This window comes from Lytechinus pictus, unplaced genomic scaffold (assembly GCF_037042905.1).
Source record: "Lytechinus pictus isolate F3 Inbred unplaced genomic scaffold, Lp3.0 scaffold_19, whole genome shotgun sequence".
NCBI classification, from domain to species: Eukaryota; Metazoa; Echinodermata; class Echinoidea; order Temnopleuroida; family Toxopneustidae; genus Lytechinus; species Lytechinus pictus.
The window spans coordinates 17,469,501-17,481,897 of NW_026974140.1; positions in this window are offsets into that span (position 1 = coordinate 17,469,501).

Consider the following 12,397-nt stretch of genomic DNA (forward strand, 5'->3'; position numbering starts at 1 on the left):
ACAAATGATTATGTTTTCAATCCTCAGAGAGTATCAGTACAGTAAAGAGGAATATTTCTTCTAGATGACAATGGTATCAAAGAAGTAGATATGGACTTTGAGAGAGAAGATTGGAGACCACCCAAAGATGTAGGAACATTTGAATCTTCTTCCTCGGCATCATCCTTTCTTCCATGTTTCCAGGCAGAGATAGTGACTTCCTAGAGATCATGTCGAGTCCTAAATTACCCCAAATCAAGATCAGATGTTGCCATTATTGGCAGCCTTCCTTTTCATGTTGTTTCAACCCAATAGAAATGGACAGAAATTGGCTTGATTCAATGCCCCAGCGCTGAGAGAGTCGCTACATTTGCTCTAATAATGTAATACACAATCCAAGGATTTATAATATGAGAGCCAGAAAGGCATTATCGCCATGTTGAATGATATAGGTTGGGGCCTTTTGCCACTGATCAACCGATTCATCATGTTTAGGTGCAGCCTCTCATTCTTGGTTCTGCTCACTTACATTTTGTTTATGCTTTTGATTTTTCTGCACCACTGTGAAATTACGATAGTACTACTACTACTTTAGTTGTTCTATTTTATTCTTTCTTATCTTAGCACCGCATCAGTTTGTCGTTTTACATTTATATAAAGCTGGACCTACTTTTACCATCTATCATGGGAATTTTGTGCTAAAGGGGCAGTCTGTCTGCTCTTGTGTTGTTATTTCTTTATTTGTAGCCATGCATTTGTTTGCAACATTTCTCTTTCTTGCACTGTTTTTATAGTGCAGACATGTCATTTAAATAGATATTTTTAGCTCACTTTTCATGGACCCCATGGAGCATAAATCTTGCAGTAGCCCGCCTCGCAAGCACTTTCCACTCCCAAATTGATATCATGGTTTATCTCTTAACAAATGTTCATGGTGTGTTCATAACTGAAAATCATCTATAGGTGCAATCTAGAATAATACACCTGTTAGAGTCTTGAATGATGCCTTCTGTTCTAAAACTATGGATTCTTATGAATTGTAAGAATTTAACATACTTTCAGCTTAAGTTTTATTCTCCTTCATTTTGATACTGACTAAAGAGTGTGATGTTAATTGTTTGTTTTCAAGAAAAAAATATTGGTTAATTCTTTTTCATCACAGTCCTATCCACCATTCTGTTTTGTAGTGGGCTATATATCATGTAGATCTTGGGCTCAACCCAATCTTCACGGGCAATAAAATAGTATAATGATTTCATGTTGAGGGTTTATGGTGCAGTGGTGCAGTGGTTACAACTCACTTTCAATCAGGGGGTCAAGTTCTTCCAATATTCATTCTTTTGACCACTACTTATTTAGTGATACCTGGTGATTTACAATTTCCTGAGATCAGATTTATAATAGACAAGGTGAAATCTTGAACTTGTGGGGCAGGCTGAATTGAGCATTGTATACAAGAATGAAATGTTTACATCTCATCTTTTAGTTTTCTCCTTTTTATTTTGGGGAAAGAGTGACTTTATCAAAACAGGATTCATCTTAAAATTTACAACTCCCATGCACTGAGTGAGTGGAAGAGAGGAAGTTGGTTAGACATGACTGGGAGTGGATAGTCTCTTCACTCCAAACTCCTGTTATTTTTTGCTATTAACCAAGTGTTTATCATCAGGTATTGATTATAGTACAAAGTATCAATGAATCATCAACCTGTTTAATGATATACATCAACATTGAAAGTTGGATTTCATGATATCCCACAGGCAAAGTGTATTGGATGTTGATTTTACACCCACAGATGATTATGCCACTATCAACTTTCTTAGGAGTCTTGTATCATGAGACTAGTGTTAGGAATGCATCCAGGGGTGCATAGAAGTGGGCAGAGACTGAAGAGGGGGTTCATCTCAAAGCTTGAGCTCATCCCCTCTTGAACTCCAACACTCTTGATTCACCCCCTCTCTCCTTGACCTTCACATTACCCCCTTCTCTATGATTTGAGGAGACAAGGCACTATGATAAAACATATCCCCCTGCTAGTCTTTTGGATGAAGGAAGAGATGAGATATAAAATATTTCCCCCTTCCCCCTCTATGATCTGGAAAGACAAGGAGATATATAATGGAATATTCCCCTTCTCTTTGGATTGAGGAAGACATGAGATACAATAAAATATTTCCACTTCTTCAAGGGGGGGGGGGCAAGGAGATATGACAAAATATTCCCCATGTATCATGATATACCAGGAAATTGAGGGTGGAATATCTTGATACTAGATAAGCCTTTTGGAACACAAGACACTGCAAATAGGCAGACTTATCAAGAAGGCATATTGGGACTAGAGTGCGTAATAATGCTATGAGACTCAACATTGCCTATTTTCATTTGTTGCACTTTAATTCACATAGTTTTTCTAAGGAAGAAACATTATGCAGTTGATAACATGGGCTTGAAGTTTACCTCAACATAAGTTTTGGCCCTTTAACCAAGGCTTTGATTTGTAAACCATATACAATTGGGTGATTTTTATTCTTTTATTTTTTATTTTTGCATGAAAGAGAGAAAGCCTTCACTTCTCTTCAATTCTGTCCATCCTATTTTCAAGTAAAATCAGACAGTATGTATGTATGCAGTTGTTCACTGTTTTCATTTATACCTCGGTCAATGTCATAAATCTTGTTACTTCTTACCATTCTTTCAATGTGTGATTTTATTGGCATTTGTACACTTCAATTTTTGCTGAACATTCAAACTTTCAATTTTGCTTGTCTCATGTTACATTTCATGTTTGCACACACAGTGTGGAACACATATCCTGGCAAACCTGTAATCTTGTCACATACTGCTCATTTAAACCAGAGAATTGATCTATTCCGTATGTGTCATGTGACTTGTATTTCCTTTCTAATCCTTCATATCTTGTTCCTCTCTACACTCACCTGTCTTTGGCAAGACCTGCCTCATTTGATCTTGGATTTACTTCCAATTATAGTGATGATTAATATGAACATGGTGCAAAAATTAGTCTTAACAAATTTATCACTTTCACCTGGGCTTTTATGTGATATGTGTTTCGTAGAAAGGTTCTAGGATCTTAAAATGGATCTAGTTTAAGACTGTTTAGATCTCGAGACCTAGCAGGTCATGAAGTTACTGCTACATCCATAATTCATGATGTCTTTAATAGAATTGATATCTTTTATTGCATTTTACTCTAGTTTCATCAGGGATTTTCTTTGAAAAGTAGAACTTGATCTTGAGCGATAAAATTGTGGGTAATCACTTCTTTATCAGGTTACTACAGCATTATTGGTAATTCACATTTAGCTGTACTTTGTTACTTTCCTCAAATAATAAATCCTCTTTGATTTAACAATGTGCTTTATTCACATTAATCTCATTGGAGAGCTGTTACACTGGGGGCCGTTTCATAAAGCTGTTTGTAAGTTAAGAGCGACTTTAAGAACGACTGGTGAACCTTTCTTACGTGCTCAATCATAGCCAATGAACATTTTGGTGTATACCATTTACCACAAGAGAGGATCACGAGTTATTCTTAAAGTCGCTCTTGACTTACGAACAGCTTTATGAAACACCCGCCTGAATACTTTAGAAAGCACATGTTAACATACGAATCACACGCTGTTTTGTCATTAATTCAATTCCATTCCAAAAATTGCCATTTGTTAACAACACAAAATGATATCTTGATATTTAGAAATTCTTGATATAGAATTAAATTGTCAATATTCTTGATTATACGAAATAAGATTAAATGATAAAACATCCTGAAAATTTTGCTTCGAAAAGATAGCTACATGTAGGCTACATCTATCTTAATCGCCCTCAAAATGCTAGTTTCTTCCTTTCACCAACAGTAATTATTTCTTTATTATAATAATATCTTATATTATTATAGAGGGAGTAAAACTTTCTTGGGAACCTGGACTCATAGATTGTTCTTTTTCTTTGTGTTTTGTTTATTATGTCATGGAGCCTTGTCATTCTTTCTTGAATAAGTCATTTCCATCTTGTTACCTGTGAATCAAAATAAGATGTGAATTTCTGCAAGTAATGGGAAACTCCTATCTGACAATCTCAGTCCTGAAGCTTGCAGAGATGGTTTCTTTGAGCATGCCTTGAGGAAGTCCTTACATAGAGCATGGATCCTACTAGAGATCCTTCAGGAAAATTGAGGTGCAGGAAACCTGTGAAGTTGATCGACATTGGAAATCAACCATTTCCCAAGACACTTCTCTAATAGGATACAAGATGGATTGATTCAGCATGACAAAGCTGAATTGTTTTCAAGTGTTATCACCTGTTCTTTGTATGAATGGAAGTATGCCTGTCCCTTCATATGGCTTGTTCACATTGACCATTTACAAACATTATTTGATGCAGTCAAAGTACGTGATTTGAATATCTTTGTAGAGAATGGTAACAGTTTGTTTGACCACAGAGGTTTTGACATTGATTGATACAATATGATGTTAAAGTAAACTATTTTAGGAAAGCGACACATTAATAAGGGAGATTGGAAGTCTTTCATTAATCAAGTATGTGTCTTATATGTTATAATGCAGTCAAGGGATTTCCACAAGTTATTTATATATCATAATAACATCAGCAAATCTGCTGTGAACAGTTCAAGATGTCTGCCACTTAGATTGGATGAGTGAAATTTTTATTTTTAGGTATCCTGCTGTTTCAAATTTAATCTAGTATATTGAGCATTCATTTGATTCAGATTTGATTTTCTTTCCCTCAAAGCCATTGTCTTTTTCAGAAGTATAATTTCTGAGGTTTTTTGTAAGAATCAATCACTTGTACTGGACATAAAGAAAATATTTATTAGCCATTGATAATGGATATGAATGCAAAGAGGTGCGCAAAGTGATGGTGTCACTGGTGTGAAAGTGGAAATGTAAAAGAAAAATCAAACAATGTTTGTCTTCCATGCAGTTTCATATTCTGTTGAAGAGTTAATGAATTTATTTGCTTTAAGAGAATATCAGAAAGGGAAAAGGGGAATTTCATGAAAAACACTGAAAATGGAGCATGTGTTACTCCATGATTCAGGCAGAGCAGACTCTTTGCCATTTCTACCCTGAAATGCATTGACCTAAAGATGGCGCTGTTTCCCCTTCAGCCCCCTCTATCAAAGTGCACACACCTTTTCAGGAAAATGAGTCAGTTGAATAACAGTGTATGAATATTTGTTTAATCTACATTTTTCTCCTACCCTCCCATCTGTTTCCTGTAATGATTCACTTGACTTTGATAACATTGACATTGCTCTACCCCATGGTGCATGCATAATGTATCATATTTACATTGCACCATCTGACACATGGCATCACTCTCTCTCTCTCTCTACATCTATGCCTTTTATCTTCTCCATATTCATTTCCACCTTTTATGGTCCTTTTGACCTCTTTTGATTTCCTTTCTTTTTACTCTATATTCTTTGCTTATTTTCTATTTCAATGTGTTATCATTCAAAGTTTGCGCTCATAATTTTATCTTAACTTTATAACTTGTAATAGGTGGCCAAGATGATTTAAGGGTGACACGTTTTTTTTCTGAATTGAATTTTAAATGGGTTGTATAAAGTTACACTTCATATTTTGCTCTTTTGAGATACATTATTAAGTGATTTTGTAGTAATAGAATATTATTGAATAGATTATAAACACTCAACAATAAGACTAATCAAATATATGTGTATGTATTCCCAATACAGTACCTGAAAACAGCGAGATGATGGGTAACCCTCATGCGATGTATGAACGAAAGATGGGTATCCTTTGATGAACAGTGTATCAACACAAGATGGCTCACTTGTGATGCAATGGTAGTAGGCCCTGTCTGCCAGGCAGTGTTGTATTTAATGTTTATTTGTAAATGACATGTAAAAAACATGTAGACTGTAAAACTAATGAGAAAATAGTTGCCTATCTTTATAATTTCCAAAATCAATGAAGATAGGCAAATCTAGAAGCTTAGAGATAATTAATTAGCAATGTTTCATACTATAAATCAGATATCAGATTCATATGGCTACGCTATATTACGTGATGATTTTTTTTTATGTGCTCACAATCTTTACTGTAGATTAAGCATTCTTGTATACATCTACTACTATCATAATGCTTGTGAGGTGTAACATAATGTTAATACATCATACAATATCATTGCAATAAAAAATTGCTTTTGGTAGATTTTAGAGAACTAGAAACAAGAAATGTATGACTGGAAGATTCTTTTATGTTTTATATTATTCATCAGTTCAATCCAATTTCTTTGTCATGAACAATGAAAAAAAGAAAACATAATACACATTAAAACAATATCAAGTAAATATTGGACCTGAAAATTATGAGACTGACAAGATGCGATGAGGTGAGATAGAAATTCTTAATTCACTGTGGAACACAAGTTATGAATCAAAACTGATTTAGGCTCTGGATTTACTCTTACTATTGGATAATAGTAAATTGGTGAACAATTTTGAAGTTCTCTAAGGATTGGGTGTGGTACTTGTTTGCAGATTTCATGATGATTATTTGTTTGGCAGCTCATTAATTTTCTAGACAATTCTATAAATAGTAATGTTAGGAAAGATGTTAAATCTTCAATACCTTGTCACAAAGGATTGTGATACTGTTAGTCACCCATCTTTTTTATGAATTTGTGTTCATTGAAGATCCATGTTATCCAATATAAAACATGTTTAAATGTATTAAATTAATACTTATGTTTCAGAAAAGATTCCATTGTTAGCAAGGACTACTTTTATCTAACTATTTTCTCATTCCTTTAATTTTAGTGGTTGCTTTTTATGGTATTATATTGCCACGTATTCATCAAGTTTTGTCCAACTAACAAAATTTCATCTACAGAGGGGGTACTTTCACTTTGTAAGTCTAGTTGAAATGTCGGGTCCATGGTCCTATTATTACTATGAGAACTTGAGAAGTTAAATAGCTTTTTGGCAATCAGTGAATTCTATACATGTTACTGATGTAATTTCTTTTTTTTTTCACTTTACACATTGTAAATAAAATAACCAACCAATAAAAGATGTAAAAAATATGACAATGATGCAATGTGATTTGTTGTGTAAGTCACGCAGTGTGTTGATACTTTTGAAAATGATCAAGTGTAGACTAAAACTAAGCTACCAAATTTTTAAATAAAAAAAGAAAGGTAATAAAATGAAATCATTTCATTTAAGAATTTTTGGAGGCCCCTCTTATGAGATCTTTAAAAGACAGATTCAGCAATAAGCTATATGTGATAATCATTTCAGTTAAAGGGGAATGAAACCTTTGGAACAAGTGGGCTTGTGTGGAAAGAGAAAAATGAAAGAATAAGATCAAAGAAAATTTGAGAAAAATCAGACAAATAATGAAAAAGTTATGAGCATTTGAATATTGCGATCAGTAATGCTATGGAGATCCTCCCATTGGCAATGCGACAAAGATGTGTGATGTCACATGTGAACAACTTTCCCTGTGAGGGACTATAAAATACCCCAAAAATGTCATTTTTTGCTCTTTCTTATAGTGATACAAACTCTTTATCCATAATTTATTCTTTAATAATCCATATTACATGCCCTCTTATGGAAAGAATACATGATCTACTGACAGATGTGATAAAAGAGGCAGTTTAAGTGAAATATATAGAAAAGTAATGGGAAAGTTGTTCACAAGTGACATCACACATCTTTGTCGCATTGCCAACTGGAGGATCTACATTATAATAATGATCTAAACTTCAAATGCTCATAACTTTCTTATTATTTATTCAATTTTTCTCAAACTTTTGTTGATCTGTTTCTTTGATTTTTCTGTTTTAACACAGGCTATCTTGTTTCAAAATTTTCATTTTCCTTTAAGTAATATAAGGGAGATGAGTGTGTCAGATACAGAGAGAGAGGGGGGGCAGATAAAAGGGAAGGAAGATGAGCATGAAACTAATGATGGCAGAGATAGAAAGGGACTAGAAGAGAACAGGGATGGGTCATAGAATAAAAAGATAGGAAGGAAGATTAAGATGGAAGTGAGGAGGGTGATGATTAGAAGGAAAAAAAGATACAGAAAAGACAACAAAACTTGATAGGGCCGAGTTGACTAATGGGAAAATAAAATTATGTGTAGAAGGGAAGAAAGGTTATGCTTCAAAATCCCTAAAAGTGTTTTGAATAAGATTGATTCTTTCTCATCTGTATGATTTAATATGCATAGAAATAATTTACATCTCATTTTGACTTTATCATACTGCCCCCCCCCCCCCCAGAAGAGAAGAGAAAAGATGGAAAATAGGCCTACGATACATTCGTATGTATCAACGTACAAAATGATCACCCACAATAACTCTTATTGTCAAGAAAAAAATGAAGAAATATAAGACTTTATTTAAAAAAAAAACGATTTGGTTTCTGGTAAAATGATACAAAACTGATGATCACGATTCCGTTTCACAAAATGGACTTCATGTTCGCCAGGTCGAACATTGTTTTAGTATGCAATAGGGCCACAGACTTGGATAAAAGCTCAGATTCATCCATGAGTCATCCAACTGAGTCCACCCCAACAAAAAGTTGATTTGAATAAAAAGAGAAAAATCCAACAAGCATGCATAACACTGAAAATTTCATCAAAATCGGATGTAAAATAAGAAAGTTATGACATTTTAAAGTTTCGCTAAATTTCACAAAACCAGTTATTTGCACATCCTGATCGATATGCAAATGAGGAGATCGATGACGCCATCCACTCACTATTTCTTTTGTATTTTATTATATGAAATATTCTAATTTTCTCCTCATTGTCAGGGGAAACAACAATTAATTCCTCTCTGAACCGTGGAATTAGCATTGTTTGATACTATATGGTTTAGTCAAGTTGGTCCTTATTGTCAAATATGTAAAAAATGAAATATTGTATAATTCAAACAATAAAAAACAAAAGAAATAGTGAGTGATGGACATCATCGACTGACCCATTTGCATGTCAATGAGTTGTGCAAATCACTGTTTTGTGAAAAATAAGCGAAACTTCAAAATGCCATAACTTTTAGTTATTTTACATCCGATTTTGATGAAATTTTCAGCGTTATGTTTGATTTTTTCTCTATTTATTCAAATCAACATTTTACTGGGATGGACTTGACCTTTAAAGAGTATTGGTCAAAGTAACCCCGTTGGTGAATCGTGCCTGACCGATAAAAATTGTTACTCGCTGTCAGTACCAACGAAAAGTCTGGTAGTCTGACCAATAAATAATTGGTTAATTTTGACAATTTTTGTCAATATTCACCAACGTTTTGACCAAACCTTATCAAGAGTATATATTTGAAATAGCTTAATAAATGAACTGATTAATTAAACAATCCAATCAATAAAATGAATAGATAAATAATCAAATGAATTGTTAAATAGATGAATACAAAAATAAATGAATAATTTTCTGCCTGGCAAATATCTGTTGGACAAAAATCAAGTGATTAGTGATTGACTCGCCATCTCTTCGAATTACTTTTCAAATTCTTCGTCCACATAAAACTTGTAAAATCATACTTCGCTGATATTCTAATTTAATACAATCTTTTATAGCACAAAAACGAGCTGTCTAAAATATATACATCGATAAAGGGTGGTTCCCATAGTGTCTATTCTAGATAAGATGGCGTATGCCATCTACAAAATAAAATGATTAATAGAAGGAATACAAAGATCAATACTATGGGGGGGGGGGAGCCCATGGCCCTGGGAAGCAGGTCGGGTGTTGGAGTGCTTCGTATGTTATTCACCATAGGCAGCACCCCTTGGAATCAGATACGTATGGTAAAAAAGTATTAATTTAACCAACATCACGACAATTTTTGTGTGTGAAAACCTTTATTTATTTTTATTTTTTTGCTTGTCAATTTTTTCTTCCAAACCAGCACTTCCTTTTAAAAAAATCGATCCCATACAGGGATCTGATTGGGTCATATACGATTTTTGAGCTCCAATATGATAAATTGTTTCTCATGATATCAGCTCGATTCGATTGCTCGCCTTTTCAGCTCGTTTCCATCGCTCGCTCATAAAATCTACATGGGATGGTTTCAACATATCTGAATAAGTGTAGGCCTTCACTAGGAAAAAAATCGTTGTATATGTCGCAAGCTGGCAGGAAAAAAGTGTTTTGGTGGCTAACAGAAGCAGTGGCGTAATGAGCCCAAAATTTTGAGGGGGCTTGATATGGCGTATCGCGTAAAATTGATAAAAAGTTGCGAACGTCAAAATCGCAAAAAAAATCGTCAATTTTATTACAAAAATCCAAGTTTGTGATAGATTTCGACATAAAAAATAATATTATATTTCACCATATCCCTTTTCTTTCCTATTCTCTTTTATTTTCTTGGTCGTGATTTTTTTTTTGGGGGGAGGCAAGAATCCTCCAAGCTCCCTCCCCATCTGTACGCCAGTGAACATAAGATATGTGGGCCATTCGATGCAACGATCTAAACTATTATAGGCTTATCATTCTTTCTTATGTGTATTGTGATAGTGAAATAACATTTCTACCTCTGATATTAATCTTTTTTCGCTACAATTTCTTAGATTTAAAAAAAATGTCATATCGGCATGTGAATAGTGACCAGTCGATTTTTCTATTTAGATTAAAATCTTAACTAATTCAAATCGTCTCAGATTTAAAATTTCAATCCAGAGTGAAACTAGTCTTGTTACAATCACGGCCGCGCAATTTCAAATCTTGGAGTATAATGCTTATTATTTACGCGCAGTTTTTTTTAAGCATCAACTGGTAAGGTGACCATGCAAGTAATGTAAATGACCCAAAAAATTTTAGTGTATTTTCATATTTATTATTGTAAATTCTACCAGAATACAGAGTGCTGTTTGTGGTCGCTTGGTACGCTCGCTTGCCAATTGGCCTTGGGCATAATTGGGAATTTGGGATAAACTTGACGGTAAAGAAAGGATGGTTTCGAAATCGGCCCAAAGATAAAAACATTTATGAATGTTGTGTATTTTAATATTACTTCGAAAGTATAATGTATGTTTATGTTCATTCTCCTTTCTCTTCAGGCAAAAACTTCACATTCCCAATGCCTATCTATTTCCAGATCATTTTAATTCCATCGGTCTATCTCTGTCCGATTGATAATGAAATACAGATGTAAAAAGTTACTGGACTGAAACGAAAGCTCAAGGGGTTGCCAAATATATTTCTGATATTTTATATTTTTTATAACTCAGATGAATTTGATTTTACATGCATCACCATTTTTTTAATATATATAATGCAAAATTGTATCAAATTTAAAATGAACCCCATCGCTTGCTAATTTGCAATGGCAATGTACATGGGGATCAACTTTGTTTTATGCTGACATTGAGACAGGCTGATTTTTTTTTTTGTAATTTCTGAATAAAAAGATTTTGTTAATGAATTGAGTCGTATTTATTGATCGAGTTATCCCTTACATAACTCATGGGCGGCGACCCCCCCCCCCCCCTTTCCCGGAAAAGAGCAACCATCTTGGGAGAGAGTATTGTCGTGTCGCTCCTCCCTTCAGCCTGTCGGTCTGGAGGGAACAAAATATCGCTGTGCCAAATAATTTGAAAAGTCAGAAGTATGAAAGTAGGACATGAAAGACTCGGTATTTCCGAAATATCCTTTTTATTCTCCCGTTAGTCGAATTCCACGAGGCACGAATTGAGAGGAGCAAGGACACACCCCTTTCTTCCCCCCAAAATAAAGCGCGATTTCTCGATTTGTTGACAATGATAACCTCCCCTCTTAATGACATTTTGTTTGTCACATTTCATTTGCAATTGCATTTCTATTTTGTTTTATTCATTTTGTGTGTGTGCTTCATTATTTTATTTATCTATTCTATTTCATTTACTTATTTATTTATTCAGATGTTTGTTTATTTATTTATTTTCTTTTAAAAATTAATCTTTATTTGTTATTTATTTTTTTTATACATTAATTCATTTTTTTTTTCATTTTTCATATTTTTCATTTTTTTTGGAGGGGGGGGGGTTCTAATTCGACATATAATATATGTACCTCTCACTAGCTGGTCCAGTTAACAACAATACCATCCGACAGTGTTTATTCAACAACCAAGAACCATAAGCGGCGATTTTTGTTCCATGGGGGGTAACCCTCTCCCATAGGCTCCTATACATATTTTTTTTAATCGATGGGGAGTACGCCCCCCCCCCATTCCTTCCCCTAGGATCGCTACCAATATTGACAACCAGGCAATCCTGAACACTGGATAATAAAAATGGATGCGCCCCCCCCCCCCCCCACCCTATTTCCAATCTCGACCTCGCGATCTGGTTATCGTTGTCTTTAAAAATAATATCAGTCTTGTAGATGAA